Source organism: Capra hircus, chromosome 24 (genome assembly GCF_001704415.2).
Source record: "Capra hircus breed San Clemente chromosome 24, ASM170441v1, whole genome shotgun sequence".
NCBI classification, from domain to species: Eukaryota; Metazoa; Chordata; class Mammalia; order Artiodactyla; family Bovidae; genus Capra; species Capra hircus.
This window is the reverse complement of record NC_030831.1, coordinates 14,513,406-14,530,133: the sequence shown is the minus strand read 5'-3', so window position 1 is coordinate 14,530,133 and position 16,728 is coordinate 14,513,406.

Below are 16,728 nucleotides of genomic sequence, written 5' to 3'. Positions count from 1 at the left end.
AAAATTCACATGTTCAAAGGTTTGAAAGAATAATCAGACCTTATGGCTAAGGTAAATGCATATCTTGAAATTTAGGAAATTGAGCAAGCAAGATACTGACACCAGTCATCAGGAATGAATTTAATCCTAAGGCAAGAATGATTTCCCTTCCGCATCTGCAAGATGCTCTTTGCCTATGTGTAAATAAGTAAGGATCTGGAAACAACACACACCTGGTTGGAAACCAGAGCCCTGCTGCCCAGGCACATTCTGATTAGAGCTAAGGTGAGGGCAGGAATTTTGTCCTCAAAATGTTACATATAATTATTCCTTGTCATCAAGGAAACATATATCACTAGTTGATAAAATGACCCACATGTAAAATAAAACTGCTTCTAAAGTAACTTTGAGAAAGTTCAGAGAAGTGATGAAGATGGTCTTACACAAATACTATAATAATGGCAATACTACTGATATAAAAATAAAAACAAGATTATTAATATGCCAGGCTCTGCTCTATTGTCCACATCATTTAATCCTCACATGCTGACGATAAGGCAAAAACTATCATTTCTTTCACTTTCAGATCAGGAAAACAGGTTAGAAGAGGCTAAATAAATTTCAGCACGAGTTGGAACTTCTGATCTAGTTGAACTCATCCCTACACTTTTCCAGGCACTTGATGTTCTCGTAGTCCTTACAGAGAATAGTCCTCTGTTTAACTAGGTTTGTAGGCTGCTAGGCTCCCCTCTGCATGGAATTCTCCAGGAAAGAGTAACAGAGTGGGTTGCCTTTTCCAGGGGATCTTCCTGATCCAAGAATCGAACCTAGGCCTCCTGCCTCACAGGCAGATTCTTTACCATCTGAGTCACTGGGAAATCTCTCCTCAGAGAGTTACTTGTTCAAAATCACATTTTACTTTCTTCTAAATTTCATTTTTCTCTGTCCCACACTAACTAGTGTCCCAAACTCCTTAGTGCAGCTGGTCTCTGCATGTCACAGGGAAGGAATATAATTAAATAAATTTATCTAAGGTGTGACTGGCTGATAACTTTTTATCTTATCATCATTATGTCCACTTTCAAATGTATAGTTAAAATACGTGCATGGAGTGACAAAATGTGTTTAGAATCCAAATTAAGCTCTTGTCAATAGAAATCACAGTCTTTTATACAAGTTTTTTAAAAATACAGAAGGGAGACTAGAGGGTTTTTGTTTTGTTTTTGGCAATATGGACAAGTATTCCTTCTTGTAGTATGTTTGACCCAGTATTTCTGTATTATATTCGAAAAAACCCTCTTGTAGAATAGCATTAATGTGACACATGTATTAGAGCAATTTTAATTTGAGAATATTTGCCAATGATGTTGAATTACTACTTCTGGGAAGATGGTGATGATTCCAGGAATATTTCAACAACAAAGCAAAACAGGGACCAATGACATTCACATCGGTTTTACATAAAGATAACCAGGTGGACAGAAACATTCTGACTTTTCATCTCAGCTAGGGACTCACAGGCCCCCTGATGAAAAGGACTCAAGGCACAACATTGAGGACCGCTTGATAAAGATGTTTTCCCAGCATGTGGCAGCAGTTAAAAAGCAAATAGGTTTCCGGGATATAACAAAAAGGTTTGGAAGATACCGTGGCACAATGAACAATGAAGGCTTTTTTTCTTTAGAGAGACTGGACGCCTGCCATCTTACCACCTGAAAGCTAGGAGGCAGGTTGAAAGAATCCCCAGCAATGTGTCTGAGACAGCTCGAAGTGAGGATGATCTATTGTGAATGTCTGGGAAAGCGAATTACTGGCAGTCAGATGGAAGGATTCACAATTATGAAAGGCATGGCGAAAGCTGATCAGATTCTCCTTTCTACTAGGCTTCATGCTTCAAAACAACCAGAATCTCATTTTATGAAAATGCTCATTGCTGTCACTTAAGAAGACAGGAGTGTGCTTGACAGCACTGCCTACAAGGCATTGTTAGGGATACTGGCAGGGCTCTCAGGCCACCTGACCTAGCCAGAGCTCTTACTTATGCATCCTCATAGCATAGCCCTGGAAGCTAAAAGGCATCGTGAAGACGAGTCAGACTGATTTCTAGATTAAATTCCCCTGTCCACTGCTGTGTGCTTCACCGAATGTGGTAAGCTGAGCGTGAACTTCAGCAAAGGGCTGTTGAGCAAATAAAGGCAGATAAAGAATGTTAAAGGGGCCAAAAAAATTATAAATTGCAAACTGTCAGACCATCCAGAGCCTCCGCCAAGTCCAAATGGCTTCATTTTCCTTTTCTAGCCTGGCCAGTCCTCTGAGGCTCTCCCACTGGTATTTTTGGGATACAATCCAGGCCATTATGAACGGATCCAACAATGTGCAGTGATCTTGAAGCTTGCAGGAAAGTTTGGGACTACTTAAATTACATCACATTTATCTCTACCAGGGGATTGTGTATTTCTGTCAAAAGTATCCTTTGTTCTCTAGTGAGCTAACTTGCAGTAATTCTGTGATTGGGGAAAGATTTAGAGGTACAGTTCATAATAAATGCTCAGGATTCAGTATTTCCTTTGAGTTGAATGATTGTAGGCTCTTTCCTTTTGTAATATATGGCTATTGACCCTGGATGTCTTTTCAGCTAGAATTGGAGTCCTGCTCTTTTGTCAACCTTAACGTCCACCCAAACATGGAAGACTGTTTCTGTACTCAGTCAAGCCATTTATTAATTGTTCATTTGTCTAGGTAAGCGGGTCCAAGTTTCTGTGCTCCCACATGTAACATTTCCCTTCTCTGACTGGCATTTAGCTAAAACAATACCTTAGGGAAACTGTCAAGAGTTTTCAAGAAATCAAGTGCCAGAGAACATGGTGTTGTGGCAAGGACCCTAGTCCCAGAGGCGGAGGAGCTGAACTGGATACCAGGCTTCACCCTTGGGATCTGCAATTTTTAGAGAGTTCATCTGGCTCAGCCTTGGTCTCCTTGTCTGTGAAAAGAGGACAAGTGCTTGCCTCCGGAGACCAACAAAGTACCCGATGTGATACACGTGAGGGTTATTTCACATTATGCTCTGCATTGAGTAACTCTTTTTCGGGTTCTCTTCCTTGCTTTACTCCTTTCCTGTCCTCTCTCTTCTTCCTTCCTTCATTCTTTCCTGCCTTCTTTCCCTTTTTCCTTACTTTCTTCTTTCTTTCCTTCCTTCCTTCCTTTTTCTTCTGAATTTCATTATGCCTGTACTGTTCTATACCCTCTATACCCTCTACTCTTGCAGGAAGGTTAATTAGCAAACCCTATACATGCAACATCTGCTCCTATAAACTTTTTGCTTACATGGCTCCCTGATCATGTGGGCAATCTCTTCTCCGTGCCCCAAATGCTCTTTCTTTATGATTCTGCTCTGGTCTCACCTTCATTATATACTATTGATTAGCCCACCCAGTACTCAGCTCTTTTTACCTCTTAATTTTCATTATACTTACTATGCATCCCTTTAATATAAGGTTACTGTTCTTCAAGCATTTTATTCATTTGGGTCTTATCTTTATAGACTCTCAGTTACCTAAGGTGAAGTTTATACATCTTTTACATTCCCTAAAGCAATCATATTTGTAAGTATACTATAGGCTTAAAACATCTTAGATGATGGGTGATTAAATACCTGCCAATTCTCCACTTTTATATAAACCATTTATTTCAATAGATCCTCTTATATCTCCAAGTATAGATAAAAAATGAACTTCCCTTCATATCTATTATTGCCATGCTGCTAGTTAATAAGAATATATTTAGCCAAAGTTATTTTAAAGGGACAATTTTAAAAGAAAAATAAACTTCTGAATAAAATTTTGATTATTGTCTATGGTTTTAATGTTAGGATACTATAATGTCCAGTGTTGTTCTGGTAAAGGTTTAACAACCATCTTTCTGTAGAAAAGCAAAAAAGCTTAATTTGCAGTATTTTTCAGGTTTCATAGTATAAACGGTCCCATCATGACTGATTTCAAGCCTCCAGAACCAGTGCATGCCAGTCCCAGCTCACCATAGGAATCTTTAAGATGGGTGACAGTCTCTGTTTTAGAATATCATAAAATCTTATCTCTTTTGGCAGTTCTTAAGTAGACTCATCTAAATATCATTCCCATTGACAAAGAAACCAAGAGCTGTCCAAGGACAAAGCTGAATTTTCCACTTTAGAAATTTGTCTCAGAATTCCTGCATGGAGTGTTCTAAGAGAGACTGAGATGTTTGTTCTTTGACATGAAGAACAGAAATCATCTCTCTTCATCTCGAGTCAGAGGTCATCTCTACAATACTACCATTGCTTTATTCAGTGTCTAATCGATGGTGCTATTTTTATGAGCGTGTGTTAAAGGAGTGGGATTCACTGTTCCTTTCATGTTGAACAAAGCTTTGGCATGTGGCATTACTTTGGTATATTTATACAAGCAAACCTGGCATTTGTCATTTTAGTTATTGGTCATATTACTTAAAATTTCCGTTTTCCTAAACACACATCAAGTCAATAACATCCTGACAAATATTTTCTCCTCGGTTGTAAATTCTAGCATTTCCCACTATGGCTGATTTCAAGCTTACAACATGATAATAACCAGCTAACAAAACTCCTGAAGATGTATTAATCAAGTCTAGAGAACCAACATTCTAAAACAAAAAAGAAGCCAGTGTCAACTTTTCATGTCTCACGTGTACCTGTGACGGTATCTCTTGGTACTAATGCAAAGTGAATGAGGTGTCACTTCATTTCTCGTATTCCATTCAATGCAATACCCATGATGAATATTCAATTTAGAAAGCATACTTGAATTATGTCCAAAGAACCAAAGTTGTATTTTGGATCTTCCATAATCAGATATGGACTTTCTGTTCATTCTTTAATCTTCTTTAGTTCCAGCTCTCCATCTGAAGTAAAGGGCTGCAGCATATTCAAGGTAACTTTCTGGTGTTTATCCTTCTGGTAATCTAAGTACAGAGAAATGGGCTTTGCAATAATAGGCAAATATCTGCCGTTGGCAGGTGTGTCAAGCACCACCATATAATAGCTTCAAAGATCATTTGAAACTCACCAAACGATGCCACTGAAGTATAAATTGTCAACATGTATTGGTTTATTCAGCAAAAACATCCCTGACATTTCACTCTCTTTCTGCTTACTTCTAAATTCATCTCTGTGACTCTTTCGCCACCAAGACTCTTGCTTTGTTTTTACCTCCTTGTTGTTTGTTGTTCTTTATCTTCAACACGCAGTAATGAAGCAAGACCCAGGAAATAGGTTGTGTCAATTGCAGAAATTCATACCACCAGCCACCTATCTCATTAGATGGATCACATGCCTCTCAAAACACTTGGATCATTGCCTCTGTCCTAAGATTATAGTTCTTATATATCTGGACCTTCTTTGTTAAGTCGTTCTATTATTAACATTATGTATACTAATAATTTTACACAATAAAAAATTGAAATACTGGTTGTCTCTAGCAAACATGGAAAAATAACGTATGTACTTGGTTTCAGCAGAGTTAAGATTATATATGACTTCTTTACTTGCAACATAGCAAACAGTAACTCTAAACTAATACAAATCGAGAATTCAGCTCAGGCATCTAAGCTCATACTGTTCACATGTCAAATGTGAGCAGAAGCAGCAGGATACTGGCCTGCTCTTTCTAATTACAATTATGATAAGAGTTTAGCACAAGTCTACTTAAAATCATAAAACCTTTCAGGGTAAGATTGGTGTTTTATCTCATTGTATATTCATATGATTAGGTTTATTTGACTGCTCAGAGGTAAAAGTACTTCTCATTGTCCAAAATATTCTTACTTAGGATGCTATGAGGAATATCCCACAAGCAATCACACATTGTCTAGTCTTCATGCAAATGGCACAAGCCTGAAAAATAAGATGATGGGAAAGGCTTTTCCCCTCCTCCCTAAAATTAATCTCTCTCTTCTAAAGGAAGATCACAAATTTGGGGTTCAACAAAGGTCCTTTAACTGGATGGAATTTCTATGCAAAAGCTAGAGTTATTTGGACCCGCAGGAAAGTGCAATTCTCCATCTTGTCAGGAAAACACATTTTCCCAGCCAAGCTGGGTCCCTCTCTCCCAGCAAAACAAAAAGTGTTCCAATTAGTGAAGCTGATTTTTCTCCTTTCATGCTCCTCTCAGGTGCCAGTGTGGAGTAAGTGAGGATAGGCATGGGAAATTGCTTTAGGTCCTTAATGGAAGAACCAACTGATTCATTGATATCAGGCTGAAGTAATCTTCCTGTTCAGCCATTGGTTTGCCACTCATAGGGAAGCTGGGAGCCCTGAGAGTGAGCCAAGCCTGTCGGATGTGCCACTGAGAACACTGTTCTTTGTGGAATATTTTTAGATGCCAGATGCCAATCACTCATGGGACTTTGCTGCTCAACAAGAATTTCAGATGTGGACTTTAATTATAGTCTAGCAGAAAAAGGATGATGGAGGGAGCAGAAACAGATTTATTTTTAACAAACCCAGCTCTTAGCCACCACAAACCCTGTGAATCTATTTTGGGGACTTGTCATTGTTGTTGGGTGGGTTTTATCAATGCTGTTTAAAAAGTATCAGGTTGACAGCTTTAAGAAGTTAAAGGTTCTCATTCTAGGGAAACTGCAAGACAGAAAGGCCACATTTGGGAGGGGCTATGTCCTGATGCTTTGGTACTTAACTTGCTGAACCACCTCTAGGGGATGTAGAAAAGTTTGGATTTTAAGAATATTATGAATAATCAGTTGCCTTTAATGTCTGCCTCAAAGCACTTTGAGGAGAGAAAGAAAAGTTAGTTAAGGAGTCTACAACTGAGTAAAAATTAAAGGGCAGAAGAGGTCCAATTTTATTAACACTAGTCTCTGTGTACTCTTTCATGTACCAGGGATTTCTTGTGAAATCAGTCATTAGTGGCTAAGGCAGTCAAGGAGGTACTGACATTTACTGAACATAAACTTCATCCTAGGTAAGAAGAAGGAAGCATAATGACTTTTTTCTCAAGAAGTTCACCTATGTAATTTGAGAACCACTAGCCAACAGGTGAAAATGCAGTGGTTACATACTTGTATTATATATTATTAGTTTCATAGAAACTAAGACTAACTGGGGTCAGAGAAGTGGCAACCAACTTAGCAGTGATATTAAGAAGTTAATTTTAAAAAGATGGGTATGTATATGCCATTCATACTCTGCATACACACACCTTAGCTAGGAGTTTGACAAAAAACTTTCTTTATATATCATGAAGCAGCCATCAGAAGGTAAAGAATTGATATTTGTGAATTGGCAACCCAATGGTGAGAAGACCCTCAGCCCACTACCATTTCTTGAGCTCTATCACTCCCACTTTTGAGCTTACTGTTAAAGGGCATTAAGCCAAGGACATCCTCCTTGAAGCCTGCTGGGTTTGGTTTTGCTTGTTTGTTTGTTTTATGTTTGTTTTTAACATTTGATGTCTGTCTTAACATAGGCTCTCATCTTAAAAGCCATGGTTGAACTTCCCTGGTGGTACACTGAATAAGAATCTGCCTGCCAAAGTGGGGTTAGATATCATGTCCAAGAAAATCCCATGTGTCTTGGAGCAACTAAGCCTGTGTACCACAACTACTGAGCCATGTGCCTAGAGCCTGTGTTCCATGGCGAGAGAACCCATCACAATGAGAAGGCTGTGCAACACAGTGAGTAGCCTCCACTCTCTGCAACTGGAGAAAGCCTGTGTGCAGCAGAGAAGAACCAGGGCGATTAAAAAAAAAAAGTCATGGTCATCACAGACTACGAATATTTATTAAATAATGCTTGAATGATACTGCTTTGGCATTGAGAAGTATAGTGTTTTGAACAGATGGAGAGCTGGCAGTTAATGAAAGCAGTCAAATAATTTAGCACCAGTTTCAAATCCAGGACTTACACAATTTACCCCTGTTTACTATTTATTTTCATTCAAAAACTATACACTGAAAGCTTACTGTATTTAGTGTCTGGGTATCTGCTTTTGGCAATACAAAATAGACAGAAGATATAGTAGCTACCATCTACTGTAGCTTACAAAGCAAAAATGTAATGATGCAATCACATATAATCAAACACAAAAATCAGGAAATCAAGTAATATGAGTTATATAAGATCAGATCCCAAAAAGACCAGTGTAGGTTGAAATGTTTAACAAAGATTTTAAAATCTCCTTAGAAATTATCTAGTTAATACCATAATAATAGATAAATTGGAAAACTTATCCTAAATAAGGGCCTCGCTGGTGACTCAGATGGTAGAGAATCTGCCTGTAATGCAGGAGACCTGGGTTCAGTTCTTGGGCTGGGAAGATCTCCTGGAGAAAGGAATGGCTACCCACTCCACTATTCTTGCCTGGAGAATCCCATGGAGAGAGGAGCCTGGTGGGCTACAGTCCATGGGGTTCTAAAGAGTCAGACACAACAGAGCAACTAAGCATACACATTCTAAATAATGGTCTTTTAGTCTTGAATTATCCACTCTGTGATTCTGATTTGATCAGAAAAATTAAATACGCACCAAAAGATTTTGGGTAGTCACAAAACACTATTAATTGGATGGATTTAAATTTAAAGATATTGCAATATATTACAAGAGAAACTCTTATTCAGATGCCTTTTCAATGCAACCCCAGTAAGAGATGCAGTTCCCTTTTGTAAATAGATCTTTAGGATCTGAGGTAACCATAATGTCCAAGTTGCATGGCTGGCTTCCTATCCATGCCTGGAATAGTTCCCGTTTTCATACTATGTCCATGTGAAGTAGGCAAAACCACCACCATCTGTTCAAATCAACTAGAGATGGCTCATGGCAGCGAGACTTAATGACCTGTCTTAATCAATTCATCACAAGTATTCACTGAGTTCTTGAGATGTTCAAGATAATTTTTATGAGTTGTGTGTAATACAGAAAAGAGACCTGCCCTCCAAGAGCTTCCTATAAACTAGGAAACCAAAATATGCACACTTGAGAGATAATTAACTATAAGCAATGTAGGAAATAATAAAGGCCCAATGAGCAGATACACCAGATATGGTAAAGTATGGAAAGAGGCCCACGTTGAGAGGAATAGCTCTCCTTTTCCGAAAGTCACCAGCATCTCTTCCACTTCTCCACACAGCAGTCAGACAAAAGCCGGCTATAGATAGATATCCATTTACTGGCCATCACTCAAGTCTGCTCTCAGACTTGTTTTTCCTGCTTTACTCTGGCTGTGAATATCTATTTCTAGTTCCTCAGTTTGGCAACTTGTTTAGTCTCCTCTCTGGTTTAATGGTTAGAAGGAAATGACAACCCACTCCAGTAGTCTTGCCTGGAGAATCCTGTAAACAGAGGAGCCTGGTGGCCTGCTGTCCATGGGATCGCACAGAGTTGGACATGACCAAAGTGACTTAGCAGCAGCAGCAGCAGCTGGTTTAATGAACCTGGTTTTTTCTGGACTTTTCACTCCGCCTCTACCCCTAAGTTCCACATGTTTCATAGATACAGTTACAGATTATCATTTCCCAGCCTGCTGCTGCTAAGTCGCTTCAGTCGTGTCCGACTCTGTGAGACCCCATAGACGGCAGCCCACCAGGCTCCCTGATCCCTGGGATTCTCCAGGCAAGAATACTGGAGTGGGTTGCCATTTCCTTCTCCAATGCATGAAAGTGAAAAGTGAAAGTGAAGTCGTTCAGTCGTATCCGACTCTTAGCGACCCCATGGACTGAAGCCTACCAGGCTCTTCCATCCATGGGATTTTCCAGGCAAGAGTACTGGAGTTGGCTGCCATTGCCTTCTCCATTTCCCACCTTAATGGAGTCTAAAAGCCAGATTAGTCCCTGGTCACTCCTGCCAAATAAAAGAGTATCAGAGAAAAGAGAAAAGGACAATTAATGCATGTGTCATACATCAAGGCACAGGACAACCAAATTAAAACCAATGTCAAGCAGTTAAAAGTTCAGAACTAAAGATGGAAGGGTTGGTGTTCCTCCCACTTGATTATTTCCTAAAATAGCTAGTAAAAACAAGTTTTAACCAGTGTCTTGAAATCCTCTTTTAAGCAATTTAATGTTGATCAATGAGTATATTCAGCGTTCCCTAGTGGCTCAGACAGTAAAGAATCTGCCTGAAATGCAGAAGACCTGGGTTTGCTCCCTAGGTTGGGAAGATCCCCTGAAGGAGGCCATGGCAACCCACTCCAGTATCCTTGCCTGGAGAATCCCCATGGATGAAGGAGCTTGGTGGGCTAGAGTTGGTGGGGTTGCAAAGAGTCAGACAGGACTGAGCGACTAAACACAGCAGTGCTTAGAGTTTGGTCACTTGTCCACCCAACTCTCCTTCATTTGTCCCATGGTCTGAGTTACAGACAGTGTGCCTGTGGTCATTAACATATCGTATCTGCCCTCATGGTTTTGACTCAGATTTACTGATTCCCATTAGGGACAAAAAGAATTGACTCCTGGAGCACAGATCAAGTTCTGAACCATCACAGATACTCTTGTCTTCTCAACTAGCTTTTAAGGAAAAGTACCATGCCTTTAGTTCAGTTTTGAGAAGAAGGGAAAAGTGAAACAACAATATTTACTCTTGTACCTTTACAGTTACCGTCCTCCTATGACCAAACTCCTTCATTCCACCCCCTCAGAGACTTGGAAGAATTACTATGAGAAATTCACAGAAGACAGGAGTAGGTGGGGAAGGTAAGGAAGACTAGCTGATTGTTGTAACTTACTTTCGGGAGAATGGAATCAATGCTTCCCCTGACTGTTTACATCTTAAGAAATTCTGACAGCTCAGTTATGGGTGATGACTGAAGGATTCACTCTGTGACTCTTTTATGACCACTCAGGATGTAACTCAGGTGCTCAAAGACCAAAAAGACAGATGCTGTAAGCGATTCTGATGTGTCTGGGGACAACAGTGGTGGCCAAGCTGCCAGCAAGGTTGATGCGCTGACACAGTGCTTTAGAGCAACATCAACAGCCCCGTCTCCTAAAAGCAAAGCCTCTGCATCAGTCACTGGTTGTTCTGCTGTAACATACAGATTCTTAAGGGAAAATCAAATATGTGAATCATTATCACTGACATCATTACCATTTCAGTGGCTCCCGAAGAGTCCTTTGCAGAGAGAAAATAAAAACAAACATGAACTCTAGAGCCAGCATACCTGAACTTGAATCTGTATGTGACCTTTGGAAAAAAATTAATCTCTCTATATTTTGATTTCCTCATATGTAAAGTGGAGGTAATAGTACTATGTACTTCATAAGATGCTGTAAGGACTAAATGAGATGGTGTAGGCAAAACACTCAAAGCAGGACCGAAATGTGATAAGTGCTATTTAATGTTATCTACATATATCGTTGTTATTAAATCCCACTTATAAATAAATCCTTATGAAATACTAGACTTAGAAAACTTCAAAAACCTCTCTATTGTCTTCTAGAAAAATTCCCATTTCCTTAGATGAAAAAATCATCCAAGTCAGCAAACACTTAATGGAGTCTTTTTTGTTCAAGGAAGAGGGATTCAAGGAATTGGACACAAATTGTTCTAAACCTATCGCAGGCTAGGCAAATTTCTAGTAGAGTTTCACAAAAGGCAAAATCCTGTCCACACTTGAAACCTATCAGCTTGAATGCCAACCTGTGGGTTACTCTTTTTACAAAAAAGCAAACATAAACACCTGTGCCCTTCATTTGCAAGTAGAGGGGCATCTGCTTGCAGGATCCAGGGCAGTTAGAACAGAGGACACAGCAGAGAACCACAGAAGCTCATGAACAATGAAAAATACATTCTAATGCAAAGCACTTGAAGACCATGTCATGGAGGAGGCAAACCTCCTTTAGCCTTGCTTTGCCTATAGGCAACTTTGAGAATTTTTTCGTATCCTGCAGTTGATATTGTCTGCCTATGGGACAGGACCCCAGCATAAAGAAAGGACACAGTATAAGCTGTGTTGGGACAAAGACACAGAAAAAGATGAATAGAATTTGAATGTTAAAATATTATGACTGTATTTAAATAGAAAAAAATACGCTAATTATAATAGAGGAAAGTTTCTCCTAGAGAACTCCTTGCTAGAGAGGTAACTAGAAGTTAGTATCAGACCAGGTTATAGTCCATGCACACATTATGATATCTTCTCTGCTTAACTGAAATGAATAGTATATTCAGAAAGCTCACATATCATAGTGTATGTTCTGTTAGCCTCAGCCTAACTTACATGTTTTTAGGAAGTTCCAAGTTAAAGAACCTTCCATGAGGTGTTAAGGGAGTTATCTGAAACAGTGATCCTTCCTCAGGACTAGAGCCAGGATCTTGGTGCATAAAACTGGATGAGGAGCATTTACTACAAAAGGTTTCCGTAATAGTTTGAGAGGACTAATAGTGGATTCCCACTTGAAAGTGAAAGTCACTCAGTGACTCATTCATGCTCTTTCCAACCCTGTATAGTCCATAGATTTCTCCAGGGAAGCTTTTCCCTTCTCCAGGGGATCTTTCCAAGCCAGGGATAGAACCCAGGTCTCTCCCATTGTAGGAAATTCCTATTTTTTTTTAATTTAAACATTCTTCTTTCTTTCTTTCTTTTTTGTTTATTTATATATATGTATTTTTTTTAATTGGAGGCTAATCAGTTTACAATATTGCAGTGGTTTTTGCCATACATTCACATGAATCAGCCATGTGTGTTCATGTGTTCCCCATCCTGACCCTCCCTGCAGGAAATTCTTTACCAGCTGAGCCACACAGGAAGCCCAAGAACACTGGAGTGGGTAGCCTATCTCTTCTCCAGTGGATCTTCCCAACTCAGGAATCAAACCAGGGTCTCCTGCACTGCAGGTAGATTCTCCTCCAGCTGAGCTATGAGAGAAGCCCACTTAAGCCTCTAGTTTTCCACTGCAGTATTATCTGCCCTTTACCTTCTGTAGCATTCCTCTAAAAATAAGCTGGTTTCAAGATCTTCATCACTTACTGAAATTGTATCTCTCCTTTAAAACTCAATTCCTGCCTTTGCATAGCACTATCCAATGATCAGCCAGTGGAATGGGCACTCCCTCCCCTGTTTTACAACTGTGAGCCAGTAAAGAGTAGTCACCCTGTTGGTTTATCTTTCCTTTTTCCCCACTGAACCTTCCATATATGTGGGTGTGAGTTGTGTGTGTGTTAGTCTCTCAGTTGTGTCTGACTCTTTGCAACCCCATCAACTATAGCTGGCTAGGCTCCTTTGTCCATGGGATTCTCCAGGCAAGAATGTTGGAGTGGGCAGCCATTTCCTTCTCCAGGGGATCTTCCTCACCCAGGAAACACACTCTGGTCCTCCTGCATTGCAGGCAGACTCTTTAACACCCGAGCTACCAGGGAAGCTTCAACTTTCGTAGTAAAGTCGCTCAGTTGTCCGACTCTTTGCGACCCCATGGACTGTAGCCTACCAGGCTCCTCCATCCATGGGATTTTCCAGGCAAGAGTACTGGAGTGGGTTGCCATTTCCTTCTCCACTCCAGGGGATCTTCCCAACCCAGGGATTGAACCCAGGTCTCCTGCATTGTAGGCAGATGCTTTTACCATCTGAGCCACCAGGGAAGTAACTAACCTTTCATATGGTATTTGTTAAATGAATTTTAACATATATTAATGCTACTACACTATGATTGCTTTATCCCATTTATGTTGCCTCTGGATATATGTATAAAAAACTAACTATGTTACAGTTCAGCTGAGTTGGCCAGAAGGTAGAAGAAATGAAAAAGGCATCAGGAACTTTGTGGGACGTAAAGGAACTCTCCCTCCCTAGCAGTCTTGGCTTTGACTCCATGAACTTTAGCAACAACATGTGCTTTCATCCTTTTTTAAATTTTTTCTTTAAATTATGTTATTTTTAATTAAATAAATGAGTTACAAAATGTATCTTTCATGAATGGAATAAAAAAAAAAACTTCTTCATTTTGGGAATGATTTTGTTTCATTTCTTCTTTGATGTCTATATTACGGTGAGCAAATTCTACCACCATGCAGTAGAGGTTATGAGACAGGAGGGCTGGCCTTCTCCAAGCTGCATTCACTTACCCCACAGAACTTATCTCATGGTTCCAAGGAACAAATGGCTTTTGCTGGGCTCTTCAATAATATGATTTGCATGCTTGAAATGAGATCGCCAAAGTAATTGTAGAATATTGCTTGCCATTACCGTCATTAAAAACAGGCAGATGTAGGAGCACTCCCAGGGAAAATCTTCCTGCTGGGTTTTCATGGAGATAAGTGCACAAAATCCACTTTTGAAAAGATGTTGAATGGAATGAATTCGCCATTCACTGGCTGTCTGATGATGATTTGCTTGTTAATTGGAAGTTTAGGCTTTAGAGAAGCCTTAACAAATTTGATTGCTAAATTCAGGAGGTTTACTCTCTCCTCACAAGCCATATTCAGAGGCATAAATCCTACTTTTTGCATATGTGTCTATGTGCTCATTTAGAATCTCTGTGCAAAGAAACCAATCCCTAACCCTCTTGTCAGTGGCACTTTCTGGAACGACTTTACTGACAAACAAGGACGAAGCATTCTGTCCTTTCATTTCTCTAGGGCCCCAGAATTTGCTAGGATGTGAGAGGACAATGCTATGAGATAAGCTGAGATAAAGAGCAGAAATTTTATCAAGCGATCTCGGTGCATATGTCTGTCAATTGTCTCCCACTGTGTGGCTAATAACTGGGAGGCTGGATCCCACTTGGGGCCACCATTTCATTTCATTCCAGATCAGCTCCACTGCTGATAAACTCAAGTAAAACTTAGGGAGAGAGAGCAAGCATTTGTTTGGAAATCCTGCTGTTTTTCTTCTCTGTTCACACACAGGCTGAGTGTCCTCTGATCTAAACAATGTCAACTATCTGGCAAGGTTAGCAGCCCCCTGAGAAGGGTCTGCTTTATTTTTAATGACCACAGTTGCACATCTACAAAATGACTTTATTCATTCCTGTCATTACCTACCCAGATTAGTTTCCTCTAAGTGATGATAGGTTTATTGCCAGCCCAGGAGAATGACAAATGCCATGTGGAGCTTACATGAGCGTCATGTAAACAATGCAGACAAGAGCTCCTATGCAGTGTCAGGGAGTGTTTCCAGATCTAACAGTTGAAGCAAAGAGTGGTCAGATAGCCTTTTCTTCCTCATAATTTCCAGTGACTTAATAGTATGGATCACTTAATAAACCTGTGCTGAACATTATTTACATAGCAAAATGATATTGGCATTTAATTACAATATAGCATTAATACACATTGGGATCAGTTCCAAGCAGAGACCTACATATAAATGCAGCTTAAATAAATATTTTATAAATTAAAATCCTCCCCGTGATCCTTAGTTCTCTGAGTCTGTCAACAACACATCTAGACAGTCTTAAGTTACAAAAGCCAGGAGGAGGTAAACATGACCCTCCAGGAGGTCAAAATCCCAGCTTCACACCCTTCTGCAGCTTATGAGACAAAGACCATTGTGGCTGCATTTATTCATTAGGTGTTGTCTGTGTGCCATGTTCTATGTAGACTCTGGGGATATAATGGTAAGGATGGTCTCTGCTTTAAAGAATCATACCATGCAACGGGGATGAAATGCAACTGAACAGTCATATCATGAAGTTTATCAAGAATTAATTATAATAGAGAAGCATTCAGTCTGGTGTGAGTTCTAGGAAAGCCCTCCTGGTGAAAGTATTCCTTAATAAGACACCTAAAAAATGATTAGAGTAAGTTGGGAGGAAATGGGGACAAGGACATTTTGGGCCAAGACAAACTTCATGTAGGGAGAGTCCGATGAAAGGCATGTAACACAGGCAAAGGTAGGAGACACGTCATTTACTAGAGGATCCTTGGAAGGAAGGATGGCAGCCTAAGCGTCGGTCGCTCAGTTATATCTGACTCTGCAACCCCATGGACTGTAGCCCACTAGACTCCTCTGTCCATGGTATTTTCCAGCCAAGAATACTGGAGTGAGTAGCCATTTCCTTCTCCAGGGATCTTGCTGTTCCAGGGATAAAACCCAGGTCTCCTTCATTGCAAGTGGATTCATTACAGGGAAGCATGGGGAAATAGTGATGCTGATAAAGAGGTAGAAATTGGGCTTGAGGAGGAGAAGGTCAGGTTCAATTAGGGTTTTGTGTCACTGGGTCTCGGTACAATGATTGTTCAATAACTATGTACAGTACACATGCAGGCAAAGATGAATGAAATATCAGGGACATATGCGAAATCCCTGCAGTGATGAAGACCAAGAAGAACTGTTTACATTGCTCAAGTTTGGAGAGAGAATAAGAGTTCCTACGTGTCAGTCCCATAACTCTAAAAAGGGACCAAACACAACAGCAACAGTAACAACAACAACGGTGAAGAAATACATATATTTACACTGGAGCATTGTTGAGACCATCGAGACACCACCTTAGCAGAAGAGGACCCAGAGGTTTTGCCTCTGGCTTGTCCTTAGCCCCTCTCAGAGCACAGCTACTCCCCGTGAGGAATAGCCTACTTCCTCAATATGGTCCAAACACATCATTTCTGGCTACCATGTGGGAAACAAAAACAACACTGTCCCTAATTAATTGCAAGAATCAAGTGAGCTTTCCAAAATAGTTGTAAAAGATAGGACCGTACTTCCAGGAGATTGGAAGGGAAAGAGGAAGGAGAAGCAGGTGAAGCAAAAGAGTCGACAAAGACAGGAGGAGAAAGGAAAAGACTTG